General features: G+C 36.3%; 1 long non-coding RNA gene across 1 annotated transcript in view; it reads right to left on the bottom strand.

The window, feature by feature from the left end:
• The window catches only part of LOC125617908, a 43,678-nt gene extending 33,098 nt beyond the window's left edge, over nucleotides 1-10,580 (bottom strand). The window contains exon 1 of the long non-coding RNA XR_007349046.1: nucleotides 10,359-10,580. This is a non-coding gene — a long non-coding RNA (uncharacterized LOC125617908). The remainder of the gene's footprint in view (nucleotides 1-10,358) is intronic.
• Nucleotides 10,581-13,160: the final 2,580 nt, after the last annotated feature.

The following is a 13,160-nucleotide window of genomic DNA, read 5'->3' as shown; positions in this document are numbered from 1 at the left end:
CCTTTGCAATCAGATGTAACATAATCTTAAGAGTTATACCTGTCATAATCATAGCCCTGCCCACACTCAAGGAGAGGAAATCATGCAGGTCATAAAGGGCCAGTATCTGGGAAGTCGTAGTATAATTCCACCTACCATACAAGGCAATAGAGCCAATCTATTCAAGTGTATTTTCTCTCTCTACTCCTTCTCTTAAATTGAATGGCCATATATTTTCAAACTGAGCAATAATGATCATTTTGTCAAACAGGGGGCTGGAACTTCCATTACTCTAGGATCCTGCTGCATATGTTCTTGTTCACTTTACAGGTTGTACATTGACACATTTCAAGGCAACCACCTAAGAAAAATGCTTTAAAAAATCAAAATACAATGATTTGTTTTTTGTTATTTATTTGAAAACTATTGAAATGAGTTTAAATCTCAGGCATCTATTACTTTAATCATGCTGTCCTCCTTTAGCACCAGGCAAATATCAAGAGACACCACTGATTCTGAATGATCCATAGGCTGCAGAAGAAATATCAGAGGAGCTAAAAGAAGACTGGAAGGATGAACCAATAAAGAACTACTCTCCCTCCCTTATTCTCCTTCCCTCCCTGTCTCAAATGTAAGCCAGCCCACATTCTTCTTAATTGGAAGGGTGTGAGGTGCTTTAGCCCATAGACAAAATCCTTAATATTCACCTGATATGAAACCCTAAAGCGTATCTAGTCAGTTCCCGTCAGATCCAAGAGAACCATTTATCCCAAACCAAGTTATACACACTGGTAGAGATTTGGATGCTCCTCTAATCTATCCAACTCATCAATTTAATTTTAGAGTTTTGAATAAAATCAGATGCTTTCCTTGTTCATCTTTGTGTCTCTTTTTTCTTCTGGTTTGGGGATAAACTTCGAATGCTGTGTGTGCTAAAGAGAAAGAGCTTCCAAAGAAATCTGACATGAAGGAATAGTTCCAGTAAAACCAGTGGAAACTTCACTCCTATTAATCACCTCTTTATGTGATGTTTTAGTCAGCTTTTTTGCTGCTGTGACTAAAAGACCTGAAAAGAAAGACTTTTAAGAAGGAAACATTTATTTGGAGGCTCACGGTTTCAGAGTCTCAGTTCGTACATAGACAGCTGGGTCCACTCCCTAGGGCTCTAGGTAAGACAGAACATCATGGTAGAAGAGTGTGGCAGAGAGAAGCTGTTTACATGATGATCAGAAAGCAGAGGGAGACTCCACTGGCCAGATACAAAATAAATATCCCAAAGTCATGCCATCAGGGACCCACCATGGATTTGTGTTTTACTCATCTCCAACTTGTCCAAATGCCATGAAAGTAGGAGTTTTAGCCTTTAGTGAGGCCCGCCTGTAACTCTGGCTGTTCTTGACTCTGAGGCAAGAGAATAGCAAGTTTGAGGCCAACCTGGACAATTCAGTGAGACCCTGTTTTAAAATAAAATTAAAAAGGGCTGGCAATATATTTCAGTGGTAGAACATCCCCAGGCTTCAATCACCAGTATAGCATTAGACAGTTGTATATGAGAATTACACAGAGAAAGCATTCATAGTAGGCAAAAAAAATATAGAGAGAAGTATCAGGCCTGGAAAGGGTGGAAATGGGAAAATGGTGGAAAAGGGAAAATGGTAGAAAAATTTACAAAATGTTTGGAGAGAAAATCAAGATTCTGAGGTTGAGTTTCTTGCCATCTGAGGCACTACATACTATGTACCAGTAGGTGGTGCTAGAGTACACATATTCCTTCATTCCAAAAGTCTTGAGTTGGTCTCTTTCCTGTCTGTCCACATGCAAAAACAAAATAAAAACCCAGAAAAATAAACAACCACAATGATCATTCAATCAATCAAATTCTGGAATTTGAAAAATGATTGATTCATTTTTAATGATGTTGGCCCTAAAATAAATTATACTTTTAGTCACATTATGAACAGAAAAGAAGGGAAAATAAAATGCAATGTCATGTGAAAAAAATGCCGGAAGGCAGTGTCCACTGAAATCCTTCATTCAGCATTTTTTTTCTGAAGTTTTTGTTTTGTTTTGTTTTTTCAATATTCACAAGAGATTTTTCCCATGGCTACTTAGTAAGAAAATATAAAAGGAGTTTTAGAGATTTTCAGTCCTTTTTCTCAGATTGAAAGAGAGAGAATGATACAATTTCAATATAATATGATTGTAGTTAATAATACACTGATGGGGGATACTTTTAATTTCTCCATCAAATAATTCGTAGTTTTACATACAAAAGGAACAAAAGTCTTTCAAGAAGTAATAGAGCCATTCTATACCCATCTGATCTAGTTCCTCAAACCTATATTCAATAAAGTCTAGTTTCTCTGTGGTCTCTGGATACACCAAGATAGATTTTGGAAAGCTTACAATTTAAAGTCCAACAACGTTTCAGTTCAGTTATAATTTAACCACTGACAAGACATAAAATGGGCATATCTCCATTGGTTTCTTATCAAAAACAGTGCTTATCTGCTTATTCCTGGCAGTATCTTTCCTCCTCAGTCTTATCTACCCCAGGGAGTCAAGAAATTATTTCATTTCTTCAATGTACTGGAGGTACATCAAGTGAAAAAGTTTGGAAGAAACTGTAGGAAAACAAAGGAAGCATTCAAATACGTACAAGAAGATAAATTTTAAGCCAGTGAGCAAGGATGTTTGTAATTGAACTATTCTTTCTCCTTCAGGTTTAAGATTTCAGGAATAAAACATTGTGATTGTAAGATTATAAATGCTAGGCCACTGGTGGAGGTCTACAGGACTCCTTTGGTTGCCTTTTCTTTTCTTTTTTTGTTTTTTTATTTGGGGTGGGGGGAATGGAGTTCAGGGCCTTGTACATGCAAGGCAAGCACTCTTCCAACTGAGCTATGTCCCCAGCCCATGTAATCTTTGTGTGTGTGTGTGTGTGTGTGTGTGTGTGGTGCTGGGGATTGAACCAAGGGCCTTGTCATGTGAGGCAAGCACTCTACCACTGAACTACAACCCCAATCCCAGGACTCCCTTGGTCACCCACAAATTGAACAGTATGTGAGAGATGGAGTTTGCCTCCTTTATCAGGTATTTGGGGAATGAGGGGAGGGCATCACAGTGAAAACTGTGAATTGGCATCATTTTGTGTGCTGTTCTTCTTGCACTTCTGACCCCTCATGCCCACATCAAGGAGGCAGCCAACCCCTTTATGCTTTTTCTTGTTCTTTTTTCCTGGTACTGAGGATTGAACTCACCAGCACTTAACCCACTCCTTCTTATGTTTTTATTTTTAGATAGGGTCTTCTAAGTTACTTAGGGCCTCATTAAGTTTTTGAGGCTGGTCTGAACTCAAAATCCTTCTGCCTCAGCCTCTGGAGACACTGGCACCACAGGCCACACGCCCAGCTCCCTTTATGCTTTTAACTTAATGGGAGGTTTGTTCTGTGGGACAGAAAGGCCAACTGGGAGGCAGATGATTTGTAATCCTGACACCCATTGAAGGAATTATGCCAGAGAGGAGATAGAAAGACAAGAGCCTGGTGTTATAGAAAAGGTAGGTGAGAAGCATCATCTAGAGGGACATCTGTGGATTCCTGTTTGGCACCATAGTTCACTCCAGCCTACTTTGATGGGCTTAAGTCCATCACCTTTGCAAAGTCTACTGGTCGTCTTGGTAGAAACAAAACCCAAGATTCTCTGATTCCACTGGTCCTTGCAGGTTTAGACCAGGCACATTCATGGCAATCCAATGGGTAAAAGGTCAAATGGCTTCATAATCAACTTATTTTCCATGAGATGAACGTGAGACCCAGATTGACTTATCATGGGGTTAGAGCTCAGAGAAAGAGTTAAGTTCATCTTAAAATAAAATTCTGTTTCTGATATTTTGATTTAATATTTACATCTCTTTGTTTAATTTCTCATAAAATGAAAATTCAAGTGAATATCATTGTTATATAACAAACCAATTTTTGAGAAATGGAAATTACAGAGGGGTGGAATCTGTCCACTTTAACATCCTTGTACCTATTCCTGTGCACTGCAACAAAAGAATCTTGTTTGGGCTTTTATAATACGAATCAAGAGACTTCCTTAGAGCTTTATTACCCAATGAAATAAAGGAGTTATGGTTTCTACATTAGGGTAACAAAGAGGTGATAGACAAGACCTGTCTTGAGTCACACCGCGATTCCTTTGGTTCACTGTGTTCTGTCCACACCTGTCTTACTTCAGTTCTTTAAACAAACAAGATGGGTGCAGCCTGTGGTTGGGAATTCTCAGCAGGTAATATTTCATCTTTTTTTTCTTCCTTACCTACAGCTCAACCCAGAGCGGACAAAATACTTCACACAGCTTTATTTTAAAGGAAAGGCAGTTTCCTCCCACCCCCCCACCCCCAGAGATTCTGCCTTTGATGAATCCCAGAACCATAATAGGGGGTCCTTTCTCCCATGATTTTCTCCTATCCATAAGGCTCCTGACCCTTCAGATCAGTAGATCTAGTGCTCATTCATCCCTGTGGATTCTCTTGTTTTCCCACAGTGCTTAAAAAACTCCACAAAGTTGTTAGGTTGTGTTGAGATTTTTCAATGTGCTTTACCAAAACCAGATTTTTTTCTAAATATCATATCTGCTTTCTTGACCCCATTCTCCATAAAGCACATATAAATCAGTCTTTTGCCTATACCATTACACCAAAATTAATGTTTAAATATAATTTTTAAAGAAGTAAAATTATGACTGTCATACAGATATAGAAAATGAACATGTGTTATTTATTTTATTTCAAGAGAACCAGGCTGATATAATAACCAGTTCAAAAATGTCAAATAGCACATAGTTAGATAGAGCAATGGAATATTGAAATGATTTACCAATAGAAATGAAATTGATTTTCAACCTCAGTTAAATCATTAGCAAACTGGATACAGAAAATTAACTAAAATCACTACCAGATAGGTCTAACATTTATCTACCATGTATAGAGTTATAACATAGCTCAAAGAGAATAAACAAGGGGAAAATGTGATAACTCAGAAGAGTTGTCAGGCAATGTATGATTTTCCATCAAAACAACATTTTTTAAAGTCTTAATCTTGTTAAGGTTATTAATGATGTATATTCATTGACAATTCAATGTCATTCCCCAGTAATCATCTTGTTCCTACTACTAACAGCTGTTTACACAACTAATGACTTCCTCCTTCTGGAAAAAAAAAAAGTTACTTGGTGTCTTCCTTGCTGATTCCTCCTTACATTCATAAGCTCTTCTCCATCCACACTCAGTGTGGGGGTGATTTGATCCAGTTCCAAGAATTGAGACCAACTGTATGCTGAGATTATTTCTCAGGCTCAACTTCTCCCTGACACTCCTGACTGGTGTATTGTTCTTATTTGCATCTGTCATCAAGTTCCCATCTTAAATTTCTGTTGTCTGAAATTTCGTTTTGATTTCTTTTAATCTGCCCTCCCTGCCACCCCCACCTCCCACCCCCCACCCCAGACATGTGCATGCACCTGTCTTCATATAGGTACGTGTTTAGGTAACATCATCCTAGATATCTTCCATTTGTCCTCCAAGGCTCATTCTCCACTCTTCTAACCCATGATTGATGACAACAAACTAAAACAAAAGTCAACTCTTAGTAGTCATTTTTGCAGTGGGCCATATCACTCTCCCCTGGCTCATCTACCATCTATTTGCATAAGCAAACAACAAATTTTTAAAACAAATATCACATCCCTTATGATCCAGCCCCTTACCTCTGTTCTTCTAACTCTCCCAGATCTCACTCTACCCCAGCCCTTTAGGTCTTCTGGCCACTCCTTGAATATGCTTAGCATATTCTTGTGCCTGTGTCTTTTCGCTTGGTGCCCTTTCTTTGATATCCGTTTGATCTGTCCTTCACTATAACTAGAACTCCTTTCATAAATGTCACTTGGTCAGGGGGTAATTTTCCTGTCTTATACATAAAAGGACATCCTTATCCTAATCACTCTTCACTTTATTTCACATTATAGTTTTTACCTACACTCAATACTATGTATATACCTGCAGCATGTTCATATTTGTTTATATATTTATTCACTATTTTTCCTTCTTGGGATGCAAATTTAATAAGAGCAAGAACTTTATCCATTTTTTTTTCAGTAATGTGCTGATTGTGTCTGTAAAAATGCCTGCATCCTTAGGTCACATCCAATGAAATGGGTGGAGTAAAGAAAGAAAAAATAAATGAATTCTCAAATGATACAGAAACTATGCTTTGGCACCCTGAGTGATAGATGATGAGTCCTAATCCCATTGGAGTCCCAATCATTTTTTAACAGAAACCAAAGAAGTTCCCTAAATATAATCTCAAATATAATCAACTATTTGAAAGATGTCGATTGGTCTCAGTGTGACTTTAAAGCTGAAACACAAACAAAATCAGAGTTGTGCAGTAATCTCTCAGAAGTCAATTATGAGGAAATAAGGCAGCTGGATAAACAAAGAGGGAGATAAACCAGAATGTAATAGTGGGTTCAAGCTGTATTTTCTTTGTGTCAAAGAGCATAATTATGCCACTGATGTTATAATTAGTGTCTGCTTTCTAATTAATAGAATTATCTTGAATAAAATAATGACTATCTAGTGACTTCATAAGTTATCCGTTGGAAGGGAATTATTAATGCATCAAATTTATATTCTCTAAGCATAAAATGGGTGACTATCATCTTCATACAGCTTCTTTATTTTAGTTACAGTTCTGCATTTGGATAATCTCCATTCTTTTATTGTAACAATATCTCTGAGATTTCAACTCTTTAATGAAACAACATCTGATTTATACTACATACATTTGATAATATTTCAACAATTCTCTGATGTTCAACTCTATCCTATTAAATTATTTTTCATTATATCCTGATGATAGTAGTATAGAATAACTTGATATATTTCCAAAGATTATCAGCAGAAGAATCATCTGGGAAAGCCAAACTGAAATGTCCACACTCACAGCTCAAGAGACTGAATTGGGAGGATCTTGAGTCCAAAGCCAGCCTCAGCAACAGCGAGGCACTAAGCAATTCAGTAAGATCCTGTCTCTAAATAAAATACAAAATAGGGCTGTAGATATGGCTCAATGGTTGAGCACCCCTGAGTTCAATTCCTGGCATCCTCCCTCCCTGAAAAAATGTCCATACAAAAACAAAAAGAAGAAGAAGAAGAAGGAGGAGGAGGAGGAGGAGGAGGAGGAGGAGGAGGAGAAGAAGAAAAGAAATTACACTGACTTAAGCCTGCTCAAGTCAAATAAAAATAGGGGGAAATTATTGGCTCAGGTAATTAAAAAGAACAACTGATAATTACTTCATAAATGACTTGTTCCAAAAGTTCAAATAATAGTAGTTCCAGAACATGCCATGTCTGTATCCATAGATTCTGTTTTTCTTAATGTTGAGGTTTTCAGACTCCTTATGACAAGCAGTTTGAAAAAAATTTCAGTTCCAAGAGAAATCTCTTCCCAGTTGCCCTTGTCTTAGCTTTGATTGACAGGTTATGAAAATCAATAGCTTTTTCTCTGACTTAGCCATATCCTGGTTGAAAGTAAGGTGAAAAAAAAATTCTATTCATAAAAGGGAAAAGACACGACAATTCTTTGAACAAAATATGGCAAGAGTAACATAATATATAAATAAAAGTTAATTTAATGAATCTAAAAGTCCATAAAATAAATTTAATGATATGAACTATCATAGGTATGTCATACAACTAAAATCAATATGAAAACATTGCATAACTCAAATTAAAAACACAATGGATTTTTCTATGGAAGTATCTAAAATAATTCTATAATGTGAATGTGTGATGGTAAATCCTGGTTGTAAACTTGATGAGATGGAGAGACACCTAAAAAATTGTTAAAGCATGCTCTGGGTCTGTGTCTGTAAGTTAGTTTTCAGAGATCATGGCATGTGTGTCAGCAAACTGAAGGGAAAAGGATCTGCCCTGAATGTGAGCAGCACCATCCAATAGAGTAGGAGTCTAGATGAAACAAAAATTGGAAAAAAAAAAAAGGGGGAGATTTGCTTGAGCTCTCATGCTGGGCTCCTCTGAGCTTTATGCTGTTCCCATTGACCACGGGCAGCATATACTATTTTCTCCAACCTTTAAACATGACTTGCACCAAAGGCTATCCAATGAGTTTCCAGGGACCTTCAGCGTTGGACTGGGGCTTCATCATTGGTCTCTCTTATCCTTTGGCTCCCAGCTTCTTGGATGGAGCACCTACTGATTTCTCTGGCTCTCCAGCCTGCAAACAATTATTGTGAGACTATGCAGGCTCTGGCCATGAGAGTCAATCTAATTTTCTAATTTTCTAATTCTCTCTTATATCTGCATTCCATTAGTTCTGTTCCTCTGGAGAACCACAACTAAATCTCAAGTTGTAGAAGACTAAGTCTCAAGAATAGCAAATAAATTTATAAACACTGAATAATAACAAGATGGCAAAATAGGAGACTTCCAGATACTTAATTATAAAGTCACTGAAATAAAAGTATGTGATATTGACCCAAGAATATATAAATTTATTAGTTATATATGATTGAGCATTCACAGAAAGATCTAGTATTTATGTAGTTTTAATCAAATAAATGAGGAAGATTTGTTAATTTAAGTAAATAATATTGCTATGGCTGATTGTCCACCTAGAAAGAAACAGAATTGGATCCTTCCTTTTTCTTTCCACCTAGAGAAAATGGAGTTGGAATCTTATTCCTTTTTTAAAAAAAAATATTTTGGAGAAAAATTTAAGATATTTATGTAAATGTTCAGAGAAAATCTTTCTAAGCATAACAGGAGTCTCAGAAACCATAAAAAGAAGGCTAGATACATTTGTCTATTTTAAAGTTACAGTTTTACATGGCAAAAGATATTTTATACAAAGTAAAAAGAGAGATTCAAAGATGCATTTATAAATGAAGTGTGGAAAAGCTTATGTTTTGATTAAAACTAGTTATTGAAGAAACATCACATGTACAATTAATCTGTGGAATTCAGAGGATCATCTCACTGTATATATGACTGAAAGAAGTTTCAGACTTTTTCAACCTACTGGAAGAATTCCGAAGTAAGATTTATGCTTTTATTACTCAGAAATGTTTTTCTGATAGCTCTAGAAAAATATGAAAATCACTTCAATTCTTCATTTTTAAAATAAATAATACAGAATGGTACAATTTGGAAAAATATAAGAAGTGAAATAGAGGAAAAAGTACAAAGGCAGTATACAAAATAGTTAATAAGATATCAACATGTTCCCTCCTGAATTTTGTTTTTTTGTCAAAAAGACAGTTTAGGTCAACAGGCTTGAGCTTTTGACCAAGAAAAAATTCTAGAAATGTAAGTCATCAGAGGAAACATCCTGTTTTTCAGTCCTCACCATTGAAATGAAAAAATGGGATTCTGAAAAATACAAAGTAGCCATGCCACAAGTAAATGGCCACTTCTGGACTACCCATAAATCATGAACAGAATAGAAACATTCTAGGAACACATATATTGTTTAACTAGAGTGTGTTTTAATTAGTGGAAAAAAAGCCTGTAGCATCTCTATCAAAGGAAATCAGAAGAAAGAAATCTTAGCAAAACTGCTTTCTCAGGAGACCATGGTAACTGTGAGCTCAGATCATCTGTACTTGGGAGAGTGGGGTGAGGGAGATCATTCACTATTGAAAGCCTTCAGTGGATAAAGGCACTCAATCTGTCCCAGATGCATTTCATTAAAAGAAAATAAACTAGTTAACATTGCCAACATCAAGTTCACTTAAGGTAACAAGTGAGCGATATTTCTGATGGTCTGTCCCTTTAACAAGGGACATGTTTGTCATCAGAATGGCAGAAAAAAAAATGACAGAAAGTAGCAAATGTTAAAGATGTGGAACAATCAGAGAATTCTTTTATCTTGGTGAAGTGTAAATTGTTACAACCATAGCGAAAATCTAAATGGCAGTTCTAAAGTTGAGTGAATGAATTCTTACAACTCAGCAATTCCAATTCTAGGTTTTTATGGTCAGCAGGAATGCGTATGCATGTTCACCAAAGAATGTGCTCAGAAATGTTCACAGCAGCACTTTTCATAACAGACCCAAACTGGACACTGCTAACTAGCTTTTATCAGCAGAATAAATTAGTAAATTGTAGCATATTTACCTAAAGGAACATTCTACAGCAATAAGAATGAATGAAATTCATTTACATCCAACATGGAAAATTCTGCAAAACCATGGCTAACTCTTGCAAACATAGTATGGAAGAAAATAAGTCAGGCATGAAAGAATATATGCTGTTTGATTCCCTTTATATATAAATCAAGAAGACACAAACTCACCTATGGCATCCATTGCAGACTGGGGCAGTCTAATATCCTGGAAAAACAACAGCTTGATTTTTATCTCAAGACCAGAGGCCATTGTTGCTCCTGCTCTGGAGACTGGTTTTCATACACTTGGCTCTATTTCCCAATTTTGTGAAACATCCAGTGTAAGAATATTGTTAATTTGAGAGAGATCATCTTGTAAATCACTTGACTGCCCACCATAATTTCAACTTTGGAAAGCCTTTTTGCAAAGTACTAGTTTATGACTCACAAAGGACCAGCAAAGTGAACTTCCAATAAACACTTTGAATGTGAATGAGTTATCTGAGCGCATGCCAGAGGATATTACACTTTAGACACTTAGCTAAGCACTGGCTAAGACAATAGGTAACTTGTTTCTTCCTTCTAAAGGTGTTAAACTCTCTTCTCAATATAATGGATTTTTAACTACCTTGTCCTCAGCTACTCCGAGGTTGCAAAAACCCAGGGCTGTGCCAAACAGATACATGAAGGTCAAAAGGTCAGGAACAATAGCTGGAGGCAGCTGAAACCCAGAGAGGACTGCCAAGTATGGAATGCTAGAAAACAGAATTGGAGAGGCCAAGTTGGCAAGAGGAATCAAAGAATGAAGACTCTTTAAAAGAGTGACCTGCTGTGCACCAAAGTAAGTTGGCAGAAACATACAAATATGATTTACCAACAAAAGGCATTCACTTTGCCCAGGTTTTTGACAATCAGAAAATATTGCAAGTGAAATGTTTAAATGTGTCTCTATTTATATGCATGAGGAGAGTAAAAGGAAGCCTGAATTTTTGATCATCTCATAAAGAATAATGAAAATATGTATATACAACTATAAATAGATACAAACACATGTGATACATGTATACATATGCAGATGGATATATACCTATGGTACATAAATATAAATATATAATTGTTATCATTTTCCTCTTCTCTTTAGGGTAGAAGAGCTCTTCTGCAATTAGGAGTCATAATTTAGGTATTTTTATATCTGACACCCAAAATGCCTGGCTTACCGTGGGCACCTAAAAACATCCATAAACAATAAATAAAGTGTTATGCAGACATAAGGAGCTTCTTGACTGATCACTGAATAATCCCAGACATCTAAGGTTTTATGTTACAGTTTTGTGTCTTTCTTCATTGTCAGTCACCAGATTCTGTTTTTAATTTAATTAACACAACACATCTTCAACCTGGAGTTTTGACTCATAGTTCCTAACTCTACTCTGAGAATCTGAGGATTTCCCCTCTCTCTAGATTAAATCTATGAATTTTTGCCATCTTTAAACCTTACTTTGCCCTTTATGTGAAATTCACAGAAATAGAGGAAATTTATAATCTCTAATAAGTTCAGTACCATATATAGAGTATAAGCTTAAACTGAAATGGAAAAAAAAATCATAGTTTTTTTTAATAGTATCTTTAAAACACACTGTCATATCTTACTATTCCCCTTAAATATACATGAATTTTTAGCAAAATCAATAAAAGCATACTTGTAATATTTCACACTTACTTTTGAATATAACATACTTTCTTGCCAATAATATACTTTCATAACAACACTTAAATAGCCAGAAATATTCATGATTTCAATGCAAGTATTGCACTGTATTAGCTTTAAATTTCTGCTTGAAATATTTCAAAGATACATAAAACTAATTTATTTACAATGATATAGTAAATTTTGGCATTTTTACCAATGAAAAACAATTTTAAATATTATGATGCTGTCAAGATTTTATTTAAATTAAGTCAGATACTCTTGAAACCACTGCCATCATGGTAAACCATACAAGCTTTGACTTGCATTTGATATGGATTTCAATCATGCAGTAAACTCTTATCAGCAGAATGATTTGGACATAGTACTTAACATTTCTGAGCCTCTTTTTGTGCAAAAAGTTACTGTCAATACCTAGTTCACAGTCTGTGCCAAAACTGATCATTAGAAATGTCCACTACATTGACTGGCACAAATACTGTATGAACATTATCATTATCAATAAAAGCAAACAGCAATAGCTGGAGAGAACTAGAATAAATCAAGGTGAATATCTATTTGTCTATTTCAGCATAACAAGATGATGATAAGTAAGAATATCCCTGGTTTTGAAAGCTAACAATCTGAGTATCTGCTGAGATTATGGGGTCTTTGAGGTAATCCTTGGTTAGGAAGCAAAGGTTCAGGAGTTATGCCTGGGACACGGGTCAAAAGATACATCTCTCCAAGGCTAAGAGAAGATACTTTGCCTTTATGTTTTGCCAGCTTCTGAGTGTTCACAAAGTGGAGTGGGACAATTCTAATGGGAATTGGTGCGAAAAGTGGGTGAGGAGACTGCCGAACCACAGAGATCAAGGAATTGGCCCAGGATGAAGCCCTGGGGATAGTCTGGGTTTAGGCAGTAGGTAGTAGGACAATGTAGTTTTTGTTTGTTTGTTTTTTGTTTTTTGTTTTCCCAGTTTCTTTCTTCTAATAGTGCCAAATCTTCAGGTTGGTTCTCAGAATTACACCTAAATCTCTATGTCATTGAATTTCAGTTCAATCCCAAAACTCATCATTGGGTATGAATTGTACAGGGAGAATGAAAAACCGGCCTCTACCTCAGAGCAAAGCCTGTCCAAGGAAGGGACATGACCTTAGTCCTTGGAAAAACCCACAGAGCACTCCTAAGCACATTCCCACCCTGCTAAGTTGTTTATCTACAAATAACAGGAGAGATCTGCTGCGCCAGGTGTCCCTGACTCAGTCAGGCTAGGTGGGGATCCATAGCAGCCCCCTAGCAG

The sequence above is a fragment of the Marmota marmota genome, unplaced genomic scaffold, assembly GCF_001458135.2.
Source record: "Marmota marmota marmota unplaced genomic scaffold, marMar, whole genome shotgun sequence".
Taxonomy (NCBI): Eukaryota; Metazoa; Chordata; class Mammalia; order Rodentia; family Sciuridae; genus Marmota; species Marmota marmota.
Note: the sequence above shows the minus strand (reverse complement) of the source record. Positions and strands in the feature narration are given on the sequence as shown.